The sequence below is a fragment of the Lonchura striata genome, chromosome 2, assembly GCF_046129695.1.
Source record: "Lonchura striata isolate bLonStr1 chromosome 2, bLonStr1.mat, whole genome shotgun sequence".
In the NCBI taxonomy this organism is placed as follows: Eukaryota; Metazoa; Chordata; class Aves; order Passeriformes; family Estrildidae; genus Lonchura; species Lonchura striata.
In genome coordinates, this window is record NC_134604.1 from 11,212,566 (window position 1) to 11,238,619 (window position 26,054).

At 35.3% G+C, this 26,054-nt stretch overlaps 1 long non-coding RNA gene across 2 annotated transcripts in view; it reads right to left on the minus strand.

The window, feature by feature from the left end:
- Nucleotides 1-3,296: 3,296 nt before the first annotated feature.
- Nucleotides 3,297-26,054, minus strand: part of LOC144248438 (uncharacterized) — a 74,248-nt gene continuing 51,490 nt past the window's right edge. Inside the window, exon 3 of one of the 2 annotated variants that reach the window (XR_013341737.1) lies at nucleotides 3,297-3,383. This is a non-coding gene — a long non-coding RNA (uncharacterized LOC144248438). Of the gene's footprint in view, nucleotides 3,384-6,087; nucleotides 6,218-26,054 lie in introns of those variants that run through there. The other variant, XR_013341738.1, reaches the window with a different exon arrangement.

The following is a 26,054-nucleotide window of genomic DNA, read 5'->3' on the forward strand; positions in this document are numbered from 1 at the left end:
TATCAGCTCACAATGAAACCTGCTGGTAGAGTGCTGGGGACATTGGTATTAGATTTGAATTGTGGAAAATACATGGATTCCCATATCCAGGTGATCAGAGTCTCCTACTGTCCCTGCCCTCTTAGCAATTGTAATTTTGGTGGAGGTGTATCAGTCAGCCTTAAAAAGCTTTTGTTTCAACTTCTTTATTTTTCTTCATATCTTTTCATAAATAGTCCAACTTTAATTTTGTAATAGATGAAAAGGTGATAGGAAGCTGAATAAAATGTAACCAAAATTCACCTTTCTTTATAATTTTGGCTGGGGGAGGCTTACTCCTTTAGGTGGTCCATATCCATTCCTTGTGGATATTAATCCACAGTGAATAATAATGAGGTGTATGTCCCTAAAAACAGATGAATAATTCTGGATTTTATCTAAGTTCTTCAGGCTCAATGTTCTGTCTGTAGAGGTGGGCAATTCCTGAAGTTTAGGAATCAGGATTTAGGCACATTGATTCATACTGTTGGCAAATATTTAATGATTTCACTGAATAGTTTACAAGGCAGTTTATACTTATGAGCAGATCACTTTGCATGTGAATACATTACTTTGATGTTAATATCCAACAGTCTTGCATCAAAGACACCCTGAAAACAGCAAAAGGTACATAATCTGTACCTTATTCAACTTGAAGTACAACCATCATTTGACAAATGCTGATATCTGAAAACAAGAAATAAAAAGTGATTTCAGGATAAAAGTTTTAACAGTCTGTGTAATAATATTACATTAGTTTTCAGGCAAGATGCTTTGTTTTATCTTTTTTTTTTTTGTTTTATTCTTTATTCTATTTTTGCTTTATTCTTTTATTTTTTGATATTTATACATATTTAAATATATATAATGGTTTTAGATTTCAGTATTTTTTTGAAGGTTCATTTACATTTGATGCAAATTTCTTTTGCATTTGATGTACATATATCAATTAGATTAATTTATTTATCCACATAGAGCAGCATCACGAATTTATGCTTTCCATCATACTTCAAAAATGTTGATATTCTCATTTTCTCTCCATGATGTAAATTGATTTTTTTGCTGATTTTAATAAAACATTATGATTCTGAAATTTATTACAACATCTGTATATGTATATATCTATATACACACACATATAGAGATGAAAATACATATACTCACTTTTGTTTCTCTCTGGGACAAAGTACTGTATTTGAAATGAAGTTGTGGATGTCTTCATCAGGCCATAATATATGGCAAGTTTCTGAAAGGTCCTTATGTGTCATATCTTCCCCTGGTTTCTTAATTTAGATGATGAAAATGTAAATTTAAAACAGAAGCTTTTGTATTTTTTCCTGAAAATCAATTCTATGCAATACAGCAATTCTTAGAATCATAAACCACACTCAATATCATGCTGATTTATAACATCATCTAACCAAAGCTACCTCTAACCTAAAGGAAAAATAATTCTGAAGCTGATTTTAATATTTTTCTCTTTCAAGAAACCAAGAGTCTCAGAGTTTTGAAACATTATTAAGATTTCAAGTGAGTTCTTTTTACATATTAAGAGTTTAATTGACATTGAATGAATTTATACATCTCTTTTGAAAATCTTGCTTCAGGTTTCACTTACAAAAAGTGAGATAATAAAATGATTATAAAATGATACTGATAGTTTTACCTGCTTTTTTGGGAGCAATTTGTCTATTTTTTATGCCAAAGGAGAAAGAATAGAAAAAGTCTCAAGTCTGACATTTTTAGTGATGCAGAGGGGAAGGTAAAATGGGAGGTGAAGGGACATGGTGGGATCACAGAAGGCTTGTGACCTTTGACACTAGAATAAATATCTAAAGTAGACCAAAAGAACCATATCTGAAAGCAGTCTTCTTTTCTCCATTTCCTTTGAAAGGAATCCTGTTCCTGAGCTCAGGTGGAGCTGTCCTACAAAGGTGCTGGAAGATGTGTGAGATAAATCCCATCCCTTCTATTGTATCCTGCCCAAGTGATTTCCCAACCTGTCCAGGGTGAGATTACCTCTGACTGCAGGCAAAAATCTCATTTCTGGGCTCACAGGTGTATTTTAGCTACCTCTGCTGCATCCATTTCCAGGTGTCAGGACACCCCTGAATTGCAAGGTATCCACAGCCCCAGTTAATGGTTGGGAAGTAAGATCCCATTTCAGTCTTGATAGTGATGAAGCAATCCCTCATTCAGGAAATACTCTATTAATGTGCCATTCTGTCTAATTCCATGAAGGGGGAAAGGGAAAGCATTTTGCTTTTCTGTGCAGTGATTTCATGCATATTATCAAGGCTCTCTGTAAGAACTCTCCTATTTCTATCTCTGCTCTTTGTTATGAACAAGGGGATGGGGTTTTTCCATAAAACTGACAGTTTTATGTGAATTGAAGATCAGTATATGTTATGGTCAAGTCTGTCCAGATACTTATAGCTTACGTCTAGACACATTTAGATACCAGCATCAGTCAAATGTTTGGCTATGGAGTAAGACTCTGGAAATGCTGTAAAATGTATTTTACAGTGATTGAGAAACTGTTTTACCTCCAGCAAGTACGGTCATCTGAGCAATATCCGCAGAGAATTGCAAGTACACCTTCTTCTCTTCTGAAATTTCTTTTTTATGTGAAATTATGCATTATGTGTGTCATAAATCAGCTTTGAGAACATTCTGAAGCAAATATTTTGGGATTTGAAACTACTAAGAAAATAGGAAATAGCTTGGTGACACTTGCTGCAGCAGGCACATTATGAATGCTGTCAAGCAGAAACCATTTGTCACCTACCCATATTGAAGAGACAAAGTCAAAACAAACTTCATCTACACTGTTTCTATGTTAGTGGAACAACCATTCAATAAAAGTGTTGGCCCAGCAAGGGAAAGCCTTTTAGTGTAAATTAAAAAAAGTGAAATAGCTGGATCTGATGAGAATTTATGTTATCCCAGTTACCCAACTCCTTTGAAATTTAGCATGTATCATGTGCCTATGGAAATATACTGATTTTCTCACTTCTAAAATTAGTGAGTCAAATATCTGGTGCTCAAATGAATTTGTAAAATCATCAGGTTTTGCTTTTTTTTCCAAGCCAGTTCAAATGAGGATTGTTTTGACTTGTAATTGGAAAATGTGCATATTAGTATATCAGATTTGCTGTTCTAAGGATCTCAGCTGGGATCATGAAACAAATAATGAAGTGCATCTTTAATAAGTAGAATTGTTATTATAATTATTATTGTTATTATATGCAAATTCTAATGAAGCTTCCTTGCACTGTGTGGTTCTCCATCTCTGTGCATCAATTTTCTGCTGCGTTTCTGTGAGCCTTGTTCTGCTTCTGCCAAAGTGACAGCTACTCTGTTACCTGTCAGGAAGAAAAGGATTTCCTTTACTCTCTCTTTCATTTACATTCCCTAACTATCCTTTAAAAAGTGAAAATGTAGATGTGATTATACAAAATGCATTATTTCTCATTTGTCTATTAGCAAATGGATATTTGATTAGGTTAAATAAAGGAACTTTGCACTGTCAGCCGGTTATTGCCAGTCTGGGACTTGTGAGCTCAGCAAAGCTCAGTTTGGCACAGGAGCTTTTGAGGTTTGGAATGTAATGATTCAGCTGTAGGTGGTCCAAAGAGATACCAAAAGATATTTGTACAGTAAAGGACCCCAGAATAACAGAATGGGGGAGGTTGGAAGGCACCACCATGGGTCAGGTGGTTCAGCCCCCCCTGCTCAAGCAGGACCATCCCAGAGCATATTATTCAGGATAATCCAGACAGATTTTGAATATCTCCAAAGATGGAGACTCCACATCCTCTCTGAGAAATCTGTTCCAGTGCAGTGTGACCTCCAGAGTAAAGAAGTTCCTCCTCATGTTCAGGTGGAACTTTTTTGTTTCTGCCCATTGTGTCTTGTCCCATTGCTTGGCACCACCAGGTTATTCTCTTTTGCTCAGGTCTTGCAGTTTTCAATGTCATTATTAATCTGTCGTGATGATAATGTCATGGTTTGTGTTGTGATGGCAAAATGAGGCTGAATATTATTTTACTCCACCAGTATTATCTTATTTAATCAGAACAGCACAAGAGGAAAGAGAAATACTAAGTGTGACTGAAAGATCCTTTAGTGCTGGTATTTTATTGATACACTAATGCAGCTGAACTAATTTAAGCCTGTGTTAACATTGCTCACAAAGCATATCAAGTGTTTAATTGTAATTCAAAAGGAACAAATAATGAGAATAAGTTACCCAAATTATTTCATTAGAAAATAATTAATGTGATGGGCAATTAAAATATGCATTAAAGTGTACTCCTTACATTGTCATTCAAAATTACCTAAGCTAAGGTTAAAGGTGTTATTAAAAACATTAATTTAATTTGTTATATAAAAGGCAGATAATTATAATAAAATATTGCAAATTATAATGAGAAACACTTTAATGAAGTCTTGGTTTAATTAGTGGGGGTATCATTATGATTTGCCTGTGGGTAAAATGGCAGACTGTTAATATGTTTTTTTTTCATTATGATTAGAGTCTTAGAGAGTTATTTAACAACTTATATGAAGAAATATAGGCTTACATTTATATCTCTGGGATGGTACCTCATTTTGTTTGGCACATATTTATGATATTATAAAGACTTGATAAATCCAGTTTCTGACGAGTGTTCCTAGTGTTTATCCTGCTTAACCTCCCAATCAAATATCATATCCACTATTAAAAGGCTTCTATTGTTAAAAAAAACCTCTTATGAAACATCAGAACCTTTTCTTGGTGGTTTTTGACCTTTTAAGATCACTATGAAAAATTATTTGAAAATATTTTAAAATTGTATCTGTGTTACACTACGTTGTATTTCTAAAACAAAACAGGCATTGCTCTACAACACAATCTAACTCAAGACACTTTTCTTGCTATAAAATTCTGAGAGAAAGAAGCCCTTTTCTTAATTCCAAGAAGTCTGTAAGTGAACCAAAACATTGAAGAAAAAGCTATTTTCAAGTCACTGAGTTATCATTTTTACTGAGTTTTAAAAATTATTTAAAATTAAATTATTCTGTATTTTCTGTAGAAGTGAATTACTATAAATAGACATTCAACCAGAGATTGTTCTGGCAGGGAGAAATGGTTTTGCTTGAGTACTTGTATTCTTGTGATTATGGTTTTTTGAATTGTCTTTCTGCTTTTCCTTCATCCACACTTCTTTAGAGTTGGTAAATGCCATCAGAAGCTACTAGGTTGTTATTTATAACACTCAGAATAATTTGGAAAAATCCCTGTTGGCTGGGGAAGTTCTAGCTTCCTCATCTTTCCTAATTACAGCAACAGCAGTCAGGTTATATTCTTTAATAGAATAAGGTCTGGATTTCAGGGACAGCATCTCACTGTGATGAACTTGACTTGTCTGCCTGTTTTATTCAGTAATTTACAGAGACTGGGAGAAATTAAAAAAGCTGCTCTCATTTACCATCTTATATTTCCCTTTTTTTTTTTTCCTCTTTCTGTTTCTCTTTATTTCTAACTTTCATATTTAATTCATGGCTAACACAGTAGCAACATAATGAATTCAATCCTCACTCTTTTCTCACTAATGCTTTCATTCCAGGAGGCACATTTCACTTGGTATAACCTTTTGTGTGCTTTATTACACAAATAAAGAATGAATTCGGATTTGGATAGATACTGATTTTTATCAAAACTATGTGACCTGTGACATGCATGCTGCTACATGTACCCCTACATGATGTATTACAGAATTTTTAGGTGAAGAAAAATATAATAAAACTTTTCCAGTGTTGTTGTAGGCCCCCACCCAGGTAATAATTATCATTGACTCTATGGCTGCAGAAGGTTGATCAATTGCTTTATTATATCATCTTATATCATGTTATATTATACTTCTTAAGAAACACAATCAAGCTTACAGCCAGTCTGATACAGCTTTGATCTAACTGGTCAATCAATTTAAACACTGCCTTGTGTCTAATTAAGAAATCACCCTTTGGTAAACAAATCTCCATGATACATTCTACATGTTCACAACAACAAGGTGCAGCAAGTGAAGATTAAAATTTTTTTCCATTCTTTTCTCTGATCTTCTCACAGCTTTCCTGAGGAAAATGCCTGAGAAAGTCTGTGCCTGCTCTCTGTGGACAGAGCTGCTGCCACATTCCAGGACTTGAATTTATTCACCTAGAGAAATGAAAATAAAATGGGTGTCTTTTCTGACTTTTTACAGCTACTCTTTTCCACCAAGAACTGCCTGAAATTCAATTTTAATTTCAATCTCATTTACTACTGAAATGAAATTTCTTCTAAGAATTCAATTATTTGATTTCTAAAGCTATGCAATAGAGCTATAATAGAGTACAGGTACAAACTACAAGCACTAATTTTTATTTGATTTCTCAAATCAGTTTCATAGATTTTACTAGGTTAACAAGAGAAGAGGTCCTCATGACAGCCTGGTAGCTCTGCCATCCTCTACTCCTCAGGTGACAGACAATTTAAAAGTTACTGAGTTGTAGCTAGAGTTGCACTTGCTCCAAGTGCCACTGTGATTATTTAAACCTAACAAAAGTAATATAAATAACACATTTATTTCACAAGTGGATAGATCACATTCATGCCAAAGTAAGCATCCACATCTGTCTGCTGAGAAAGTAGGTGTGGAGGGTATTTTGATCTGAGTTAAAATTATTAGATGCAACTGGATATTTCAGAAAACAGTAGGATAAAAACCCAGTGACACAACCACAGCCACTGTAATTTAATAATTAATATTGGTATATTTGACAGTTATTTCCCATGCAAGGGAGATATTTTAAGAATGTTTTCAATCAAAATACTAAAGGAATAATTCTAAGGGAATAATATTAATGGCTTTTTCTAAATAGGAATTGATAAATATATGCCTATAAGCCACAAGACATACTATACAGTGCTTACTGCATATTTTTATTAAGTCCAGTATTGAATGAGTTCTCTGATCAGATATTCTCTGATGCTGAGAAAAGGCAAGAAGCTCAATTTATTCTCCAAAATCAGTCTAGTCAGACATAAGAACAGGTGACTGAAGAAGGACAAATAAAAATACATTTTCCATTAACCAACAAATATGAGTTTTGCTGAAATGCTGAATGTGAATGAGTTTTCCTATGCTTTCCAGCAAATATTTGTCTGCCTAACCTTCCCTCATGAGTCAATGTTGGCAATTCCTGCTGAGCATATCAAGGCCCAGAGTTAGTTTATAATTATATTTTCCTGTTTTCTTCACACATGAGAAGTCATATTTATTTTGCTGTGCTATGTGAACTTCTTACAAAGGCTTCTGCTAGTGGTTTCTAACATGGTTGCATAATTTTTTACACTCTCTTTTGTCCCCAAAGAACATAACTGTATTTAAAGTAGAATTCAGGAAGGAAAAAATATCCATTTAGATAATTTTCACAATGGATAGCTTAAATTTGAGAGTTGTGTAAGGCATCTGGAACATGGACAGATGAGGTCACCCACTGTCCAGACCAAAATGTCTTCAGTTTCTTCTGAAGATCTTGGATTTTTAAGGTGTAGTGGTAGAAGTGTTCCCTTTTTGATACAGCAAAGGCAATTTACCTTTGTTACCTTTTTTCAATGAGATACTGCTATTGGCACAGTCCTGTTAGGGCAGCAGGCTTTCATTGTTTTTAGTAGTAGAAACAAAAATGTTGCTGGATTGTTAAAAATTGTTTCATGTCAGAAACTAGAACTAGAAAAAGTGCATGACCTGTTGCATGAGATATAATTAAGTTAGGAGCAGCTTGGCCATATCTGAAGCAATAGAAAGCAATTTTCTTGAGAAAGGTTGAAAAAATCCATATTGATCAGTACTAAGTAGTAAAAATTTATTGCAATGTTGTCAGTTGCCTTATTCCAAATCAATACAAATCTTACCAAAAGCTTCTTAAACGCAATAAGAATCTGACAAGGCCTTTTTGTCACAGATTAGTGTTAAAGCAATGAAAAGGCCCCCGAGGAAAATCATCTCCGACCAGAATGGCAGCTGTATCCCATTTCAGCACTACTCCTTCTGGTATAGGACATCTTTATTGGCATTTTGGAGCCCTGAAGAAAAGCTTAATGCTTTGTCAGTTAACTGATGCAAATGGTCAGAAATGCCTAAAGACCTTGCATTTCTACTGTTTTTATCAAATGGTAAAAGTTGTAAGTTTTAAGAAGAAAAAGTCAGACACCTGAATAAAAATGAAAGGTTGGATATACAAGGAACTTTCTTCCTGTTTACAATTTAAAGGAAAAGCTTCATAAAAAGTTATGTTAGTCAGAGGGCTAAGATTCCATGATAGGGTATTGGAGCCTGAAACTCACACAGATGATGTGTGACACACTCACACACTCTGCTGTGAAAGAAATATTTTCCTTATAAAAGCACTCGGAACAATTTCAACTCAACTATAATGTAGATTTAGATGTTGAAAAGCTGCCTTCCCAAAGCAGAACAATCTAATTTCAAGTAGCAGGGAAATATGACAGCATCCTCTGTACTTTTAGAACAAAGTTATTTCAGGAACTCTTATTGTACTAGCATTTGACTGATTCATGGAATCATCAGAGTTCTTTGAATGAAAATAGATATTTTACTTATAAAGTTATCATGTCCTTCCTTATTTTTACAGAAAATGTACACATATTCATTAAAAAAATAAGCCATCTAAAATTGGTGATAAGTACTTAACATTTCAAATCACGTCTTTTTCAAAGCTTGAAATGATCTCTTGATTTTATTTGGGATTGGGAACCTGAATGGTTGCCAAGGTGAAGCCACAAAGAATGCAAATCATATGAAAAGACAACGGGGCTTTTATACTATATCACCTATAACCTGCTAAAAATCTGAAGTATTTTTGTCCTTTGTGTAAGACGGTGTTTTGCAGTAGTGTGATTTAACTCCTTAGTTCTTTCAAAATGCACTTGCCATGGCCCTGAGTGCTCACGACATAGGTGCATTCACTTCTGTTGTCAATCCACACTTTTAGGAACAGACATTCATCTTACTTGAAAGACAGCAAATAATAGGGAGAAATTACTTCCTAAACCATCTCTTGGGTGTTTCCAATTACACAAGAGCTGCTTTTGTGCAGCTGTGCTCCAACCAAAGCTGAAGAGTTTGTCTTGAGTGCTCACCCTCAGCTGAGACAGGGAGGCCACTCCATTTCCTAGGTGGAGTTTAATAGAAACCAGCCAGCCACCAAAAAATAACAACTTGCTTTTTAGAGGAGCAGAGGGTTTAAAAATACAAATAGTGGAGATCATAGAGGAAAGGTCTGCAGAACAGAAGACAAGCTCTCTGGAATATACAGTACTTAGAAGGAGATGGGGTGAGGTGATGGAAGAACCTCTCCCAAAAGAAAACCCTCACAAAAACAAGTGGAAATGCTATTAAGTGGGATAGAAATTAGTTTTTCTTTACCCTGGTGCTGATATGTTGAGCCATTTGTCTGAAATGCTACAGTTGAAAGACAGGAAAATTTTGGGAGGATGGCAGATACCTGTAAGGAATGCAAACACTGTTTGCACAAAACCCAAACCTCTGAACTGCTCCTATGAATCTTTAAGGTGCCTTGCAACAAGTGTGGAATTCCAGAACCTTTCTGAAATCTCTTCTGTGAGACTGCCTTCAGGAATGAACCAAAGCTGAGGGTCCTGCTTCCAATGTGAACTTAAATGTAAAAAAAGTTTCTGCTTATAAGGTTGTAAAAAACCTCCAACAGATCTTATATTTTTATTGGAAAGTAAGACCATGGTAGAGAGACTCAGTGATCCACAAGAAACACAGGACAGGCCCAACCCTGAAAGTAACTGCAAAGGAAGAGTTAGCAAGATGAAAATGGAAGTGTATGGGAGATGTGGAAGCAAACTAGATTGATGCAGTGGTTGGCATTGGAAAGACCTGCTGCGTTTACAGGGGTAAAATTAAACGAACCAATGAACAAACCAACAAACCAAAGTAAAAATGAAAACAAAACAAAAACCAAAACAAACAAAAAAACCAAAACCATCAAGCCATCCAACAACAACAACAACAACAACAACAACAAAATTAAAATTCCTCCTGACCTCTACTGTGAAAACTACCAGTGGTTTAAACTACTCAGACCAGCTTGGCATTAGAAAAAGTCAGAGTTATCAGTCTTGCATCAGAAACAGGAACACTTTCATATTGCCACTATATCGCAGTTTTTCAGTGCTTTTATCGTCTTCCTAAGTTGGCAGGATAAGCTATTTATTTAATTTTATACTGGGACAAAGTAGAAGAAGAAGAGGTGTCTGGTCAGGCACAATTTAGCTGGATGAAGGAAATACAGTGGTTTCAATTTCAAATTCTGGTGCTAAACCAACTTTCCTTAGCTTAGTGACAGACAGATATATTATCTTGGCCTGTTTTAGCTGAAAAGCACTGTAGAAATCTGTTAAGAAAGTGACAACAAGCATTTAAAGTCTGAAATTCTGAGAATTCATCAGGCTTATAGGCCTTTGAATGTCTACATATTCACATTAAAAGAGTCAGAACTAATTTTCATTCTAAATTATATGAACAATTTACAAAGAGAATAGGAGTTGAAAGCAATTTCTAGCATTCAGGCTGATAGTCATGTTTTGTTTTTTTTCATCTTTTGTCATCTTTTCTTTCATAAGTGGGTAATACTTATATTTTACTAAAAAAAATCCCTTCCAGACTCAGTCCTGTAGTCAAATGCAAATGCAATGCACAATGCAAATGAAGTGTAATGCAAATGAAGCAAAAGAATTGTAGGTCTGTTTCATGTATTATTTTCTTTTGGCCTTCTGGAACAGAATTCCTGAAGTCAATGACAGAACCCTCTGCAGAGCCCCTTAGCTGGATTTAAAATTTCTGTTCTCAAGCCATGATGAAGTCAATGGAGAGAGGAGACCCTGGTGTGACTTTGGGGCAAGACTGCGACACTGGTGGGACTTGGAGGAGCTCTTCAGGGAGCACTGATTGGTGAGACAAATATTTCCCTGCATGGGTATTGCAGTTGTTTTTTAATGTTGTCAACTGTTTCTCTGTAAAAAAAAACCACCATCATATTACTAGGTATTATAAGTAGGTACAGAGTAGAAATTAGTCTGAAAACCAGTAATTTTAACATAAATACACCAGAACATGGGAAGAAACAGCTGAAATATGGTTTAGGAGGCTGCTTCCTCTTACCTCTCATCTAGGGGTTGTCAATCCTTTGAAAGCCCAGAAAGTGACTGTGGGAATGTTTATTTAAACTTTCTGGACCAGTGTAGGACTTCAAGTATTTTTCTTGGTTTCCTAATGAGACACAGGGATTTTATTAACTGAATGTAAAATTTATTTTCGTTTGCAAAATCAGTATATGATGGCAGAATTTTATTAATGATAATGGCAGCTTCTCATTCTACTTCGTACTGAGAACACACATTACAGCAAACCAGAGTACAACACAGTTCTTTCAAAGGTGATGAAGACCAAAATTCATTCAAAATGTTAATCCAGCCAGTTTCATTATAGGCAATAGTGGGTATGTAGGAATGGGCTTGGGAGAGTTATTTAGTGGGAGGATTGCAGAGACAGCTCCTTTATTGACTGTTGCTCTCATGGAACAAAACATAGAAAAGAAGATTTTTGTAAGTAATTTGTAAGGCATGACTGTCTCATTAGAAGGTTTAGTTGTGCTAAAGGCTGGATTATGGAAGAATCCTTATGTTCTGTGATGAATTAAGAAAAAGATTTGCTGTCTTGGACAATGGGAATTCATGCAGTCTAATACTAAGTAGCACCTGTTATGTACTTCTAAGTTACTTGCAGACTGTAAAACACATTACGGAAATCTGTTGGAAAAGAGGCAGATTTCAAGGTCCAAAATATAACAGGTAACAGCTGTTTTGGTCAGATGTTTAAACTAAAATATGCATTTTGCACTGGTTTCTGAGACAACAAAGAAGACCAGAATTCATGACTTAATGAACTTCATATACAGTAATTTTCTTTAAAAAAATTCCTCAGCATGCAGAGCAACATTGCAAATAAACCTTATTCCTATTAACAAGTAATTCTATTTCAGGTGTCTATGAGAGAATCTTGAATTTTAACTCAACTGACCCAAGCACTTCTGTCAGATTTCCAGATTCTCAATGTACCCAGCAAATTAATTAAAATAACTTACAGATGGCTTTTATGGTTTTAATATGCATATTGTATTTTTATAAGCATCTTCTGCTATGTCTAGTACTTCAGTGGGGAAATTGGAACGCAGCCTGTAGGAATGCTTTTCACATTGCTCAGATATTTTTAATTCTTCTCATCAAGATACAACACTGCTTTTAGCAGTCTGGTAAGACTCATTTTGACCATTCTAATTTAAGCTGCTTGTCTTTAATTGACAAAGCTGTGAACGTGTTCTCCAGGGTTCTCTGTAATTTCAGAGAAACAGGAACTTGAGCATTTTACAGCGAGGCTGTTAGAGAGAGGGGGTGACTTCTCTCAGTTGTGCTTATGGTGCTGTCATTGCTTGTGAAGCTTTTGGATTTCCTCAGCATTTCCAGGGGATGCACAAGCCTGCTGTGCAGTCCATGGAGTGTCTACTGGGTTGTACTGGGACTTTCAAAATACCCTAGAGTCATGGAAATCTTCAGGAATGGTTGTTTCCTGCCACACAGTTTACCAGGCACATGGGACTTAAGGGCATAAGATCCCAGAACTGAAAGAAAATGTGGATATTCACACAGCACCATTGCTAATTTACCCCCTAATGAATAATGAAACATAATTCAGTTGCTAAAGTATTTCTGTATCCTTAGAAAAGGATTACTCTGCCACATTTAGTGTTTTTGCCTATCACTGACACTTTATTTCAATTGCTGCCCACAAGGTGTCCATCCTTGGCAGTGGGGAATCTGATATCTCTCCAACTTCCCTACAGCACATCCCAAAAATCTTCAATTTAAGCTATCTTACACAGTCACATATTCTTTCTAGACTTGCCAACAGACAGTTAGGTAGGTTTTTTTATTATTACTATTATTTCTTTCAAGATCCTCTTTTTATTGATCTGAACTGGGTGAGACAAATATTGCTACCCTTTTTCTTTTTAAAAAATCCAATTGTTTTGATTTATGCATTTTCACATTTCAGATTCCTAAACTGACAGGGTACATAGAATTTTCAAAAATAAACAGAAAGGAGTGCTTATCAGAGCCCTGCAGGTTGATCTCTACCCTTTCCTTTGGTAACATTTTTTTCAGCACAGTAGCAGCCAGCAGAGTAGATAATGGGGCACTTCTGAACCTGAAAATTAGATGCTCTCTGCCATGACTAAAAAAAAAAAAACAATCCCAGGATGGAAGAATATGAAGAAAGGTGAATGAAGTTAATTTTTATTTGTATTTTTTTTAAAAAAACAGCATAAGGAAAAATAAAGGAATTCAGAACTTATTTGAGAGGTATCTGCATGAAGTTAGGGAACACCACCAACAGACCTACCCATTCAATTACCTGAAAAGAGCAATACAGACCCTTACACTTATTTAATAGGTAGAAAGTTTGGTTGGATTTGCTTATTGGAAATTAGTGATTGGCTAAAAGTAGAGTCTCTTTCTTTCCTTTCATATAATTTCCAAACCAGTTTGTCTGTGCAGGCAAGAAATTATTTTGCATATACATCGGTGAAGGTATTGCAGTGCCTGTGTTGCCATTTCCTTTTTGCAGTGAAAACATTTATAAATAACAATGGGTGTTGAATATGTGAAGTTTTCAAAGCAGACATCAAAAGAAAAAAAATCTTATGGACAATTTTACAATGCAAATGAACAAAAGTTATTTTATTAAAACATATTGAGGGGTTCTATTTTTTTCACTTCTTTAAATTTTCATTTGTATATATCTGTTAACAAATCAACTGATAAAAAAGAGAAAAAAGAAGAGAAAGATCATTTTGCCTGTATTTTTTATATCAATGCAGAGATGGTTTGTGCACATAAACTAAAATGATGAATGAATTTTCTAGAAAATTTCTGAGTAGTGTCTGCTGACACTGGGCAACAATGCTCCTTTTCTGATTGACAGCTGGAGCACTCCAGCTCTGTCTGTTATAACACAAACATCACACTGAATCTTGCACGAATAGATGTAGTCTCCTTCCCTTTATTAGCTCTCTCATCCCATAAAGTGCAGTCAGGACAGGCATCATTCCTGTCCTTTAGAAAGCAGTAGATTAGTCCATTTCCTCATGGGGCTTTGCAAAGTCCTTCAATAGACGTGACTGGAAGAGGAAGAGGCTGAAGATGGTGGCCTAAGGGAATAAACTGCTGACTTGATAAATCTTTGGGTCTTAAGAGGTCATCTCTTGATGTCTGAAAGAAAGATTGACTTACCAGCAAATATGAGCACCAATCTTTATGGGTTTTTGAGGTTTTGTTTTTTTTCAGTAATATAGAAAACATTTGTATATGAAGTACTTATAAATTTTCTGCAAATACAGAATAGCAGCACTTTCCTTTCTTGGGTCTTATTCAATTCTCATAGATTTATTTATTCTTTTTTACACTGTCTACACGCAGTCCATGAGATGTGCAGAGAATTTTAATGAGTTTTTACACTAACAAATGCAGCTATAAAATGCAACATGGAAAAATCTGAAACTCTGATCTTTTGATACCTGTGACTACTCACAGACCCGGATGAGCTTAAATATATCATTAATAAAGTTTATGAGGGCTCATATCCATTGCCCTGAGATGAAGAATAAATTATAGCTAGGAGAAGATTAAATTTACTTAATTTTCTTTTTCCAGAGTATTTCTTAACTTGTAAAGCTATACTTAGTTTAATAAAAGGTAACCTATATATTTTTGATAGGGGATTTTTCACAAGTGTGTAACACTTATAACTACTTGAAACTGGTAGATTCTAAAAACTCAAAGCCAGACCCTTACATATGGAAATTGATGGGGTGCATAAGGAATTAAAGGAACAATGTGTGTTTGAAAATAATTTTTTTTTGTTATTTTAATACATAGGTAGGACATGCAGACAAAAGAGTGTAATCTGCTTATTTTCAGACTGTAATTTAATAAGGATTCTTTCCCAAAACAACCAGACCATCCTTTTGTGGAGTTTGAGAGTGTGGGTGAGAACACTGTGTTTCAAAGGAGGGACACCTCAGTGGACCTGCTGAACTCATTTCTTAGCTGACACAAAATCTGGGGGTAGGTTATGCTTTCTAGATATCTTTTGTTTCTTTAACGTGCTGCTGGCAAATTTCCTGCTGTTCCTCAGTACCCAGAATCCACAAAAAACCCAGGGGTACTTCTGGGTATTTGACGAGTGCAGAAGGCTGTCTAGACTTTGGGAGGAATCTAAAGGTAACTTGGATCCTTAGAGGGAAATAACAAAGGGCATCTCTGTCACAGGACATACTCAAACTCTCATAATCTGTAACTGCACAGGGATTTACGATCCATGGAATTTCCAGGTAATTTTTGAGCTGATTTCGATTTCAATTTGAACAAATAGGGGAGAAACACAAATGTTGCATGTGTACACTGTAAGGTTTTAAAAGCATGACAAATCTGTGAACAGAATTGGTGATCTACCTTTGTAGAAAGATTTTTCCTAATTCTTTATTGTTAGGGTTTTACATTGTGAAGTGGATTGATATTTTTTAAAATAACAGCTGGCATAACAAACAATTCTATTCAGTTCTGTTTTGCTTTGATGTGTTTTTTTTTTTAACATTTCTCTCCTGAGAGCTCTATAATATAAGTCCAGATTACTGCTGTCCTCCTCTGACAGGATGTGGGAGAAGTATTGATCTATCATGGGAGCATGGGATGAAGTGACAACAGCAGTGACTTTTATTTGCTCATTTCACAGAGAAAGTACCAGAAGGCAGTGTTAGCCAACCTCCATGTTTAAGAATGAAGAAGATGCTTGAAGAACAAAAAATGTACTTGGTTATTCCTCCATTATAACTGGAGCAAGGGTATGTTGGCATTAAAAGTCGCCTTACTGAGAATAAAAACACTCTAATTTATTACAGCTTTATATGCACCAGGATTGAGGGAAGAATTTGGGGCCTGCTGCACAACCAAACCCAACAGTGACAGAGATGTTTTATTCACCTTTCCCACCACCTGACAGAGGTCACAAAACATTGCAAATTGTTTGAGATTATGTACATGGTAAAATAAAGAAAATCATAAGCATAGCTATAGAGACTAAGGTGTTGCTTTTTTTTTCATAGGGAAAGGCAGAAATTTAAATAAAAATGAAGAGAGAGGTGTGTTGAGGGCATCAATGGAAATCAGCATTGAATAAAAACACTTGTCTCTACAAATCTTTTGGCAGAACACAGACTCATGCTGGGTTTTTTTTAGAAGAAAAGCAGCAAAATTAATTTTTAATTGGAATGTATACGATTCACAAGTACAATCTGTATTTTTTGCTCAATAGTACATTGTGTTTTGCCTATACTGCCAAAGAAATTAAACAAGAATAATGTCCCCAAAGACAAACTGTTATGTTTAGGAGAGCAGAGGTACAGAAGGAGAAAAAAAGCCCTGTTAGTATTCTGCAGGTATAGCTGAATTCTAGCCCTTACATGAGGAGAGCAATTGCTCTGATGCACAGAGACATTGACTTCCACATTTTATTTTACACTGAGTTGTGCCATGCCCTGTTTGGCTCCAGCTCTGCAGTGCTCTGCATATGTCTGGATTGCTGCATTCATACAGACTGCAGTGGAACCAGCCAGCTCAGAAAAAATTCTAAAACTGGGGCAAAAGTGAAGAACATTAAATTGGAGGATAAGCATGATAACATGGGGGTTTTTTTGTCAAAGGCAAATCCACAAAATGTTGCTGTCTGCAGCATCACAGGCTGGGATCAAGACACAAAAGCACACTATGGCACAGGAGCACTGCATGTACTGCATGGTTTTCTAGATTTTTGTCCTGCTTTCTTTGCAAAAATATTTTTGGCTGAAAATATGTTGCTCACACTTTCCTGGGGAACACTTCTAAAAGGGAAGGAGAGATTCTTACCACAGCTTTTTATTATTTTTTACAAAGAAGTAAAAAATCCATTTTGCTAGACAATATAAAGCATCTTAACTATCAGCCATCAATAAGTAATAACATACCTAATATGTTATGAAAATTAGGGAAATTTTGTGACTGTATTCTGTTTAATCCTAATTAAATCCCTAATTACCGTTTATTCTCTCTTTGTAGGTCTGTTACCATCTCCATGACTGATTTTAGTTGCTGATCTGGTCTTCAGACTTAGTAGTCTTCTCTCTTTAAGTAAATTGAACTGAGCTTTTAATTATATAAAGGCACAACAAAGAAAGAGGAAAAAGGAAAAAAGATTATTCTCCAGAAACCTCTGAAGATTTTGTTCTCCATATTTAACATCTAAAATTTTTTGTTATTATAATTTTTTTTGATAACAGAGTAGCCGTGTCATTAAAATGACATTGCATTAGGTAGATGCATAAAACTACAGACTAGAAATATTCTTAACTTGAAGAATATAATTTGAAAATTATAGTCTAAATTAAACAAAGCATGATTAGTCATTCACTTGCCTGCCGACCTCTTAATGACTGTGCTGATAATTATCAGTGCAGAGTCACTCCCTTCTTTGTAGCCTCAGAGCTTGACAAGAAAATGTGGATGTTTTCAATTGATACACACAGGAGGAAAAAAGAGAAAAAGAGGAAAGGAAGGGCTGTATAAAAATGTGGGAACAATGAAGCAAACGGTTTTGTCTGATAATTCTCGTCACTAATTTCCAAACTGAAGAGCAAGTAGCAAATCCTAATATCCACCAATGGATTTTTTAGGTAGTATGTCTTAGGAGACACTATAAAAACAAAGATCCACTAATAAGTTTGTGAGGTTTTCTTTCAAATTCTAATATTTTCTTAGGTCTCTGAATAGCAGGAAAATGTAATCTCAGTTTAGAAAACCTGCAACAAAAAATGATGACAAAGGATGAAAAATAATAGCAGTTTTCAGCACCCTCACTTATAGAATGGTTTTGCATATGACTACTTTGCATTCTTTGTTTGAAAGGTGATAGAATTTAATTCTGTTCTTTTTGTGGAGAGTGTATGAAAAATTTATTTTAAGGGAGACCTTTAGGAAGCTTTACTTTAATGCTGTTAAAACTTTAACTTTGTGAAACAGCCTGGAATGTTAATCTTGAAATTTGCTTCAGGAAAGTGCAACATTTTCTGAGACTAGCCTCAAAGTAGGAAAAAATTGATTCTGCAATGATTCCCTTTTACTACTACTTTGTTTCTGATATACTAAATGGTTGATGTAATCATTCAATCTGATGTTGTTGCAAGAGAAGGAAAATTGATCAATATATCATTATTGATCAGTTGCTTTCTGATTGGCTTAGCAAATCTGAGTGTTATTTCTAGCCTCACACAGCCAATGTAGCCTATCCAGAGCTAATCTAAATAAATGTTTGTCTCTTCTAATGCACAAGGTTACAAAATAAATAGATTATAGATAAAGGAGCTGAACAATAGCATAATTACATATATACATACATGAAAGCATGCAATATGTTCTTAAAATTTGGCATGAAATTAAAATCACACAAATCTCAACATGAAATAAGGGTACTTTGCTTAGTCACAGTCACAAGAGTGCAATAACCTCTCCATTCAGTTCAATTTATACAAAGCCTTTTAAAATTAGAGTTTCTAGGAACCAAGTACTATAACCATGAGTATTTTGGTATTTTCCAATTAAGTTCATGTAGATGTTTTACTAATTAAGTTCTCTAACACAGATTGAAATACTTTGCAGTATTATGAAAAGGCACATTGCAGCTGGTGCATTTAACATAGTCCAATGAAATAATATTGGGCCCATAGTCCAGCGCTTTACCTATTTTTGATACATTCTTTTCATAGTTTGTGAATCACATTGAATAAATGTTTATGATTATGTGAATGCATTCTCTCTTACCTCAGGACCCTTATTTTCTCCTTGCACATGGAGCAGTGCAAAAGATCATTCTCCCTGTTTTGGGGGTTTTTTGTTGCTTTCCCCACCCCGGCTCCCCAAGTTTAGTAAAATGGTTTTTAATACCCAGTTAATTAAGAAACTAATCAGCATGCCATGATAAATACATCAGCTCAGAGTGCTTTTAACATCCAACTTCAAACCTCTAGAGCTTAAAGTGCTGAAAATCTAGTTATTTTATCAATTGCATGTCTTTCCCAGCCTGGCTCTGTGTGGAATGACATCTGATTAAGAAACTGTGTCACAGCACAACTCTGTTTCTCATTGGGTTTTTTAGTATATATCCAGGGGCACAGAAATGTGTGGGAAGAAGGGTCAGCAAAATTTGTGTAGCTCAGCCTGAGAGGTCAGATTATACCAGCCCAACTTAGATATAATGTGTTTGAACTAATGTAATTACCACATTATCCCATTATGTCAACAAAAAGAGGTGTCAGAAGCTTATTATCTTGCTGCTCCAGTGTTACCCTCCTTCATCTCATTTTCTTTTCCTCAGTAAAGTCTTTTAAAGAGAAATAAATTGATTATCAATTTTTTAGTTGCATGCAGCTTGGGTTTTAGTCAGTGTGAGTTGATTTTTATGCTAGAAATTACTTTGGAATGAGAATGGAGACTTAAAGGCTGTATGCTAAGGACTGATCTTTTTTGGCCTCAGGCACAGCTGAGAATTATTGTGTGCAGAGCAGATTGTAGCAAAACCAGATTGTTTAGGCCAATCCAAAGAAGCAATTTATAGTCACTTTGTGAGTTCGTGGTCTCTTGATCACAGACATCATAACCTGCTGAGATACTCCAATATTCTTCTTTAAGAAAAGCCAATGAAAGACAAAGTTATGCTTCAACGCATGCACCAGGAGCTTCCCAAAACCTGGTTTCCTCAGGCAGATGAATAACTGCTCTTGGAAACCTGATGGCCTGGGTCACACACATATTTTGAGGAGGGGAGATGAGCTAATAGAATCAGTCAGTGTTCAGTACTCAATATTCAAAAATCTTTAAGTGACAAGCAGCAGAGTGAAGGAGCTGACAGTTGCTGTTTCAAACCTGAGGATTGATTCCTCTCCTTGGTTCTTTGTCTCAAAATCCTCCCAACAGCCTTTCACCTCATCCTCCTGCTGATGGGTGTTATTTCCTCTAGCTTATTCACTGACTTATGTTATGGAACATAAAGTTATTTTTGTTTTTATGAGTGCTCTGTTTTCTGGGGCCAGATGTTCTCCCTGGCTTTGGAACCTCATGGCCCTTGTTGGACTATGAAAAAGTGGCCAGATGTTACATAAGGACATTTCCATTCTTTCAGTCTATAAGTTCATGAGATGAGAGAGCTCACCCAATATTCCTTCTCCTCCTGCTAGTTTATGTTTTCAGAGAGGTGTAAATGATGTTGCACTATCCCCTGATTAGGCCATAGATTTTCTGGATTCTGTTGTGAAAAACACTGTCATGACCAGTCCGGGTGGGTTCAGACAGGAACATCCTCTACAGTTTCTTTCCTAGCAGAGGAAGGGATTTGGAGAGCTGGGATTTGAGGGCCTGGCCAAACAGTGGTGATATGAGAAGAGAAATTTTCATAACAATAAGTGAACACCTATCTCTCTGTTAACATGAATTCTCCCCATTTTCCTCTCTTTCTCTATTAAATTTAGGGATTCATGTGCAGCTGTGAGTGGAAAGAATAACAGAGAAGGAAACTCACTGTAAAACAGGCTGAAAAGAGCATAAAATATAGTTAGAAAAAAAACTAGCTAAGAGAAAAGGGAGGGGCATCTTTAATACACTTGTGTATATTTAAAAAATATTCCAGCCAGTTGAATGCAGGTAAACCTCAGGAAATTATAAAAAGCCTGGGATACATCTGTGCTTTGTGAAGTAACATAAGGGACAGGCAGCCTGTTCCTAGCTATTGTCTGCTTATTAGTGGGCCTGAGGATAAAAAGAGGTTACAGCTTTCTAATCTTCTTTTTCCAGTTTCAGGAATCTGGAATTCTGGACTTGAGCTCTATAGCCAAGTGGGACTTCCCTGCAAGCTCAAATTATTAAACTTATTGATGATAATTTAAATTATTAATTAAATGGATTTTGTTGCTTCATAATTTTCTTTCTGACTCCTGATCTTCTAGCATGTATCAAGCTCATTTTTACAAAAGGAAAAGAACTTCAAATCCAAGACTTTGCTGATTGCAAACTCTAAACTTCTGAATCTTCATTAATAGTATAAAAAAATCACTGTGAGATTCACAGTAAAATCAGAGAAGATTCCTTATTATTCTTTATATACAGTTGAGAGGAAGGTATGTCAGTGATAATGAAAACAGAGAGATGACCAGGTGAATTTAGAGCAAAACAGCTTTTTGTCACCTTAGTAGAGATGAAAACTGCCCAAGGGACCACTGAAAACACAACTGGCCACCAGTTGCCATGCACCAGCATATTGGAGGTCACAACAGTTTCCTACATAATAATTTCTTCTTTATTCATGCACTCTATTGCTGAAATCACAAAGAAACTTAAACATAAATTGTGGGGTTGATACATGTAATAATTGACATAAACGATAAGCCAGACATGTTCTGTATTACATCATTTTTTGGAAAAAATACATTCTTGGACATTTCCAGTTGTCCAGCTGTGGAGGCTGCACCATTTTAAAGGGGTACAGCTGGGGCCAGGTTCTCCCTGCCACCTTCTGACATATAAAAGGAATTATTTTGGTGCTGCCTGTCTTCAAATGTGACTTAACCCTAGGAGCTGTTGTTTAAATTTCAATTTAAAGTTGCCACAATTAATTAGAACAAAATAGAAGGGATGGAGGCAATGGAGGCAGATGTTTGGGTTGGATATGGACTGGGTGATTTTACTGGGCACCAGGCATTGCTGTGGGGGTCTGATCAATAGCAACAACAATGAAACTGAAAGATGATGTGGGAGCAGGGGGACAAACTTTACAGAATACATATTTTGTACCAGGCACTAGGCATGACCAAACCTGAACGTATCTTCTTTGTAATTCTCACTTTAATAAAAATCTGTTCTTTAGAGAAAGTAAATAACAGAGAGGCTTATTTTATATAACAATGAATAATGAATAACTATCTGTTGAATTCAAGACCAGTTTTTCTCCAATTTGAATTACTGCAGCAATGTGGAATTAGCTTATTTAAAATCATGACACTACATTGAGAACCATGTGAGTGGGATTCTAATGAGATGGTTTAGGATCAAAAATTTAAAGCAAAAAGAAATCTTAGGTTGAGTTAAAAAAAATCTATTTTTTGGCTTCCACTTTGAGTTAGGTAAAATCTTTGGATTTTTCAGATTTCTTATACAAAAAATAGCCACATTTGATTTCAAAATATGAAATCAACTTATTTCCTATATAGCTAAAATATTTTGCTTTTTGTAGGAATTTTTTCTTTTTTTTTTTCAAAACTATTTTCTAGATTGCCATTCACTTATGCTAAATGTTTTTACTTTAATGCCAAGTGAGAACTAAAAATCCCCTAAATTTCAGCTGAGTTGTTAATTTTTAAACTTCACAAATTCAAATTATTCTGAATTTGGGTGAAGCTGTGGCAGATTGCAGAAGCTTGTCAACCACATTTTAAAAGTATTCTGAGTTTGGAAGTAGGTGGTGAAAATAATTTTACAAAACCATTTAAATGAATGCGTCTCTGTGCATCTCTTTCCACAAGAGCCCAGATTTTTCAAGATATTATCACAGAAGCAATGCAAATTCAGGAATACTCATCCATAACAGCAAACAGCAGAAATACCTGCTGAATTCTGTCTCAAAATCAGTTTTTTGGGGGGATTTTTTTGTTTGCTTGTTTTCTTTATTCCCTAAATGAATTTCTAAATCGATGCTTAGCTAATAACCCATCATTAAATCTACAAGCTTATAATTTTAGCTTGTGAATGCTGTTTTGTGGTAAATGAAGCTCTTTTTTCTCAATATGATAGCAGTGATAGTGTGCAATAGAACAGTCATTTACCCCATAGCACTCTGCAGAAATGGAATCCTACACTTTCTGCAGAGCATTTTTAATGCCCATTTTCCTGAAATCCTGGCTCCTGATGGTGAGAGCTGATTTACAGCAGGAACTCACCCTCTTCAGGATTATTGTCAATAAATGTGAAGGTGTAATTTGAGTGATAATGAAAGAACATTTTATTGAAAATCTCCAGAGAATCTGTTTCACAGGATATAATTGGAGAGGGGCTGAGAGTCTCCTGCACCAATTTCCAAATTTAGCATCTCAGCCATCAAGACGTGTATATTTTAAAATTGTCTAGGGGGAAAATGCCTGTAATATCATCAATAACAGTGTAAGATTAGAATCTGCAAAATTGGGGACGTGGAGGGGACTGGAGAAGAGCTCAAACATTTCAGTGTATAAACTGCATAAATTTTGTCAATGTAGTCTTAATTTTGCTTTTTATCCTTATGTTTAAATCTGCTGGGACGGACTTTCATATTTTGCAAATTGTGCAGCTGTAGTGACTAGCTTGGTTTGTAGAGATAGGAGTATTTTTATTTTTTTAATTTTTATTTTGGTAGAGGAAGCTCCAACAGCTTATTGGTAGAGTGTGAGTTTTGCTTTCTGACACTTATGTTTCAGGTAATACTGTGAATTCCCAAAATCCTCACCCCTCTTTTGTGGGTCTAAGATCACATCTGGAAACAAAATGTATTTTTAATAACTACTACACCTTGCCAGTGTATTTTCAGAGTTTATAATGGCAGAGTTGTAAATTTTTCTCTGGTTGTATGTTTGTTTCCTTGTGCCATTTAATTCTTTAACATTTTGAGCCTTATTTGTCTCAGGGATGGCCTCATTTCTATCTTCATTAATCCTTTGGTCCCAAAAGCTGAAGCTAGAGCTCATCATTAAAGAAGACAAGAGATTACTGGCTTTCCACTGAATAGGAATTTAGTGGATGGATTCTCTTTTTCTCTCCTGCCCAAAATAATTCAAATCAATAGACGCTTGCTCCTATTTCTTTCTTTTAATCTAAGCTTTTGTGAAAGAGTAGAAAGGCTGTTATTTGAGAGTGAGGAGTCATTTAAATTCCATTTGTCTGTTAAATTATCTTTTTTCTGTGTTGATGAAAAACTCTTTTAATTATTTTACATAATTATGTCAAAGATACTGAGATTTTTAAAAAACATTATCTTAATTTAATATATTAATAAAAATTATTTTTCAATAATTTCAATATTTCTTCGTATAATACAGACCGAAATTAAATTAATACTCATATTGCAAGATTAGTGAAATTTAGAAATATCACTAGCTTTCTAAATGATGAGTATTATTTTTCTTGGATACACAAACCAGATTTTTCTATAGTGAGTAATCTATTCCATTAGAATTTGAATTAGTTGTGATTTTTTTTTTTTTGGGGGGTGGGGTCATTAACATTATTAACATAACCACCTTTTCCATGGTTTTAAAAGAGTACCAGTGAGGAAGTTTGATTATGTAGTACAAAAATAAATTGTATTATCTCACTTTTCTCCTCCCTTTATCCTGTTGGTTTTTTTTCTCAGAAAAAACAAAAGCAAACCAAAACAACAACAACAACAAAAAACACCCCAAAACAAAACAAAAAAACCAAAACCAAACCCAAAACAAACAAACAAAAAACCCAACCAAAAAACCCCCTACAATAGCAGCAAAGAAATTTCCTTCTGGTTTCAGACACACTATCCTCAGGCTTCTAGGCTTAAAGTAAATATTCTTTTTTAATTGTAAGTACAAACTTTCATGCAAGCAAAAAAAGAAAAGTATTCTAAATTATCGTAGCTGATAACAGGGAAATTATTTTGGAGTATTTTTTTACAAAATGCGCTTACAGGCTTCTTTGCTTCAAAGGCTGAAAGCACAGAAAATGATTTGTTTTAAAGACCTTCAGTTTTTTCCATATGAAACTTGTCTCTTTTTTTTCTTTACTCTACCTACCTGTAGGAGGTGAATGGTTAAAACTAATATTCCTAAATCATACTAGAGCAACCTGAGCACTAAATCCAGATATAATGGTAGTTGTATCTCTGAAATTCTGTTCAGACATTGAGAAATAACCCACAGTACAGGTGCTTGGCACTTCATGTCCTGAGAACAGATCTGCTGCTGAGCAAACCTGTGTGAAATGCACACAGTTCAGATAACTTCATTTTCTGCTGCCATTTTTACACAACAGGTAAAGCCATCCTTGTGAATTTACACAAGCAGCTGTTTTTCTTAGTGGCCATTTAGCAGTTTTTAGTCATGGGTAGTGAGGAAGAGTTGTTTTATTTCCCTTTGAGGGTTCCCAACAATGCCTCATCATCATGGGCTCTTGGGAGTTCCTACAGTAGCTTTTGTGAGCATCACATGGGGGCTGCTCATTTTCACCAATATCTGTGTTATGTTAGTCTTGTAATGTCATTCACTATTGAAAATGGCACAATGTTGGACTTTTCATTCAGTGGTGGTGCTGGTAGGGTTGTTGGTGGGCATCTTTCCTCTTTCTTTATTAATCAAAACATTTAATGGCTGTGGAATACTAACATTGGCATAAAAATGACCAAAACCAGTTTGCCAAATGGGAAGCTGGATGGGAAATTAATGTGTGTTGGCTTGATGAAACTGTGAAAAGTTGTCTGGACAGACCATCTGAGCATATGGGAAAGGGATTTTGCAAAACATGGATTGTAAAGAACTCCACTGTACCAAGAGATAGAGCATTCATCAAATTTTTCAAGCAGAGCCTGCTGAGCTTCAGCAGGACTAGTTTGCTTTACCTTAGCCTTGACTTTCTGAGACCTTATCTAGTTCTTGTAGGAGCCACAATCCAGACAAATCAACTGCAAATTTCTTGGCAGTGAGTGTAATTTAATAACCATTGGTTTAAATCCCTTTCTTATAAAACAGTAAAATGTTGCATTGATGTGAAG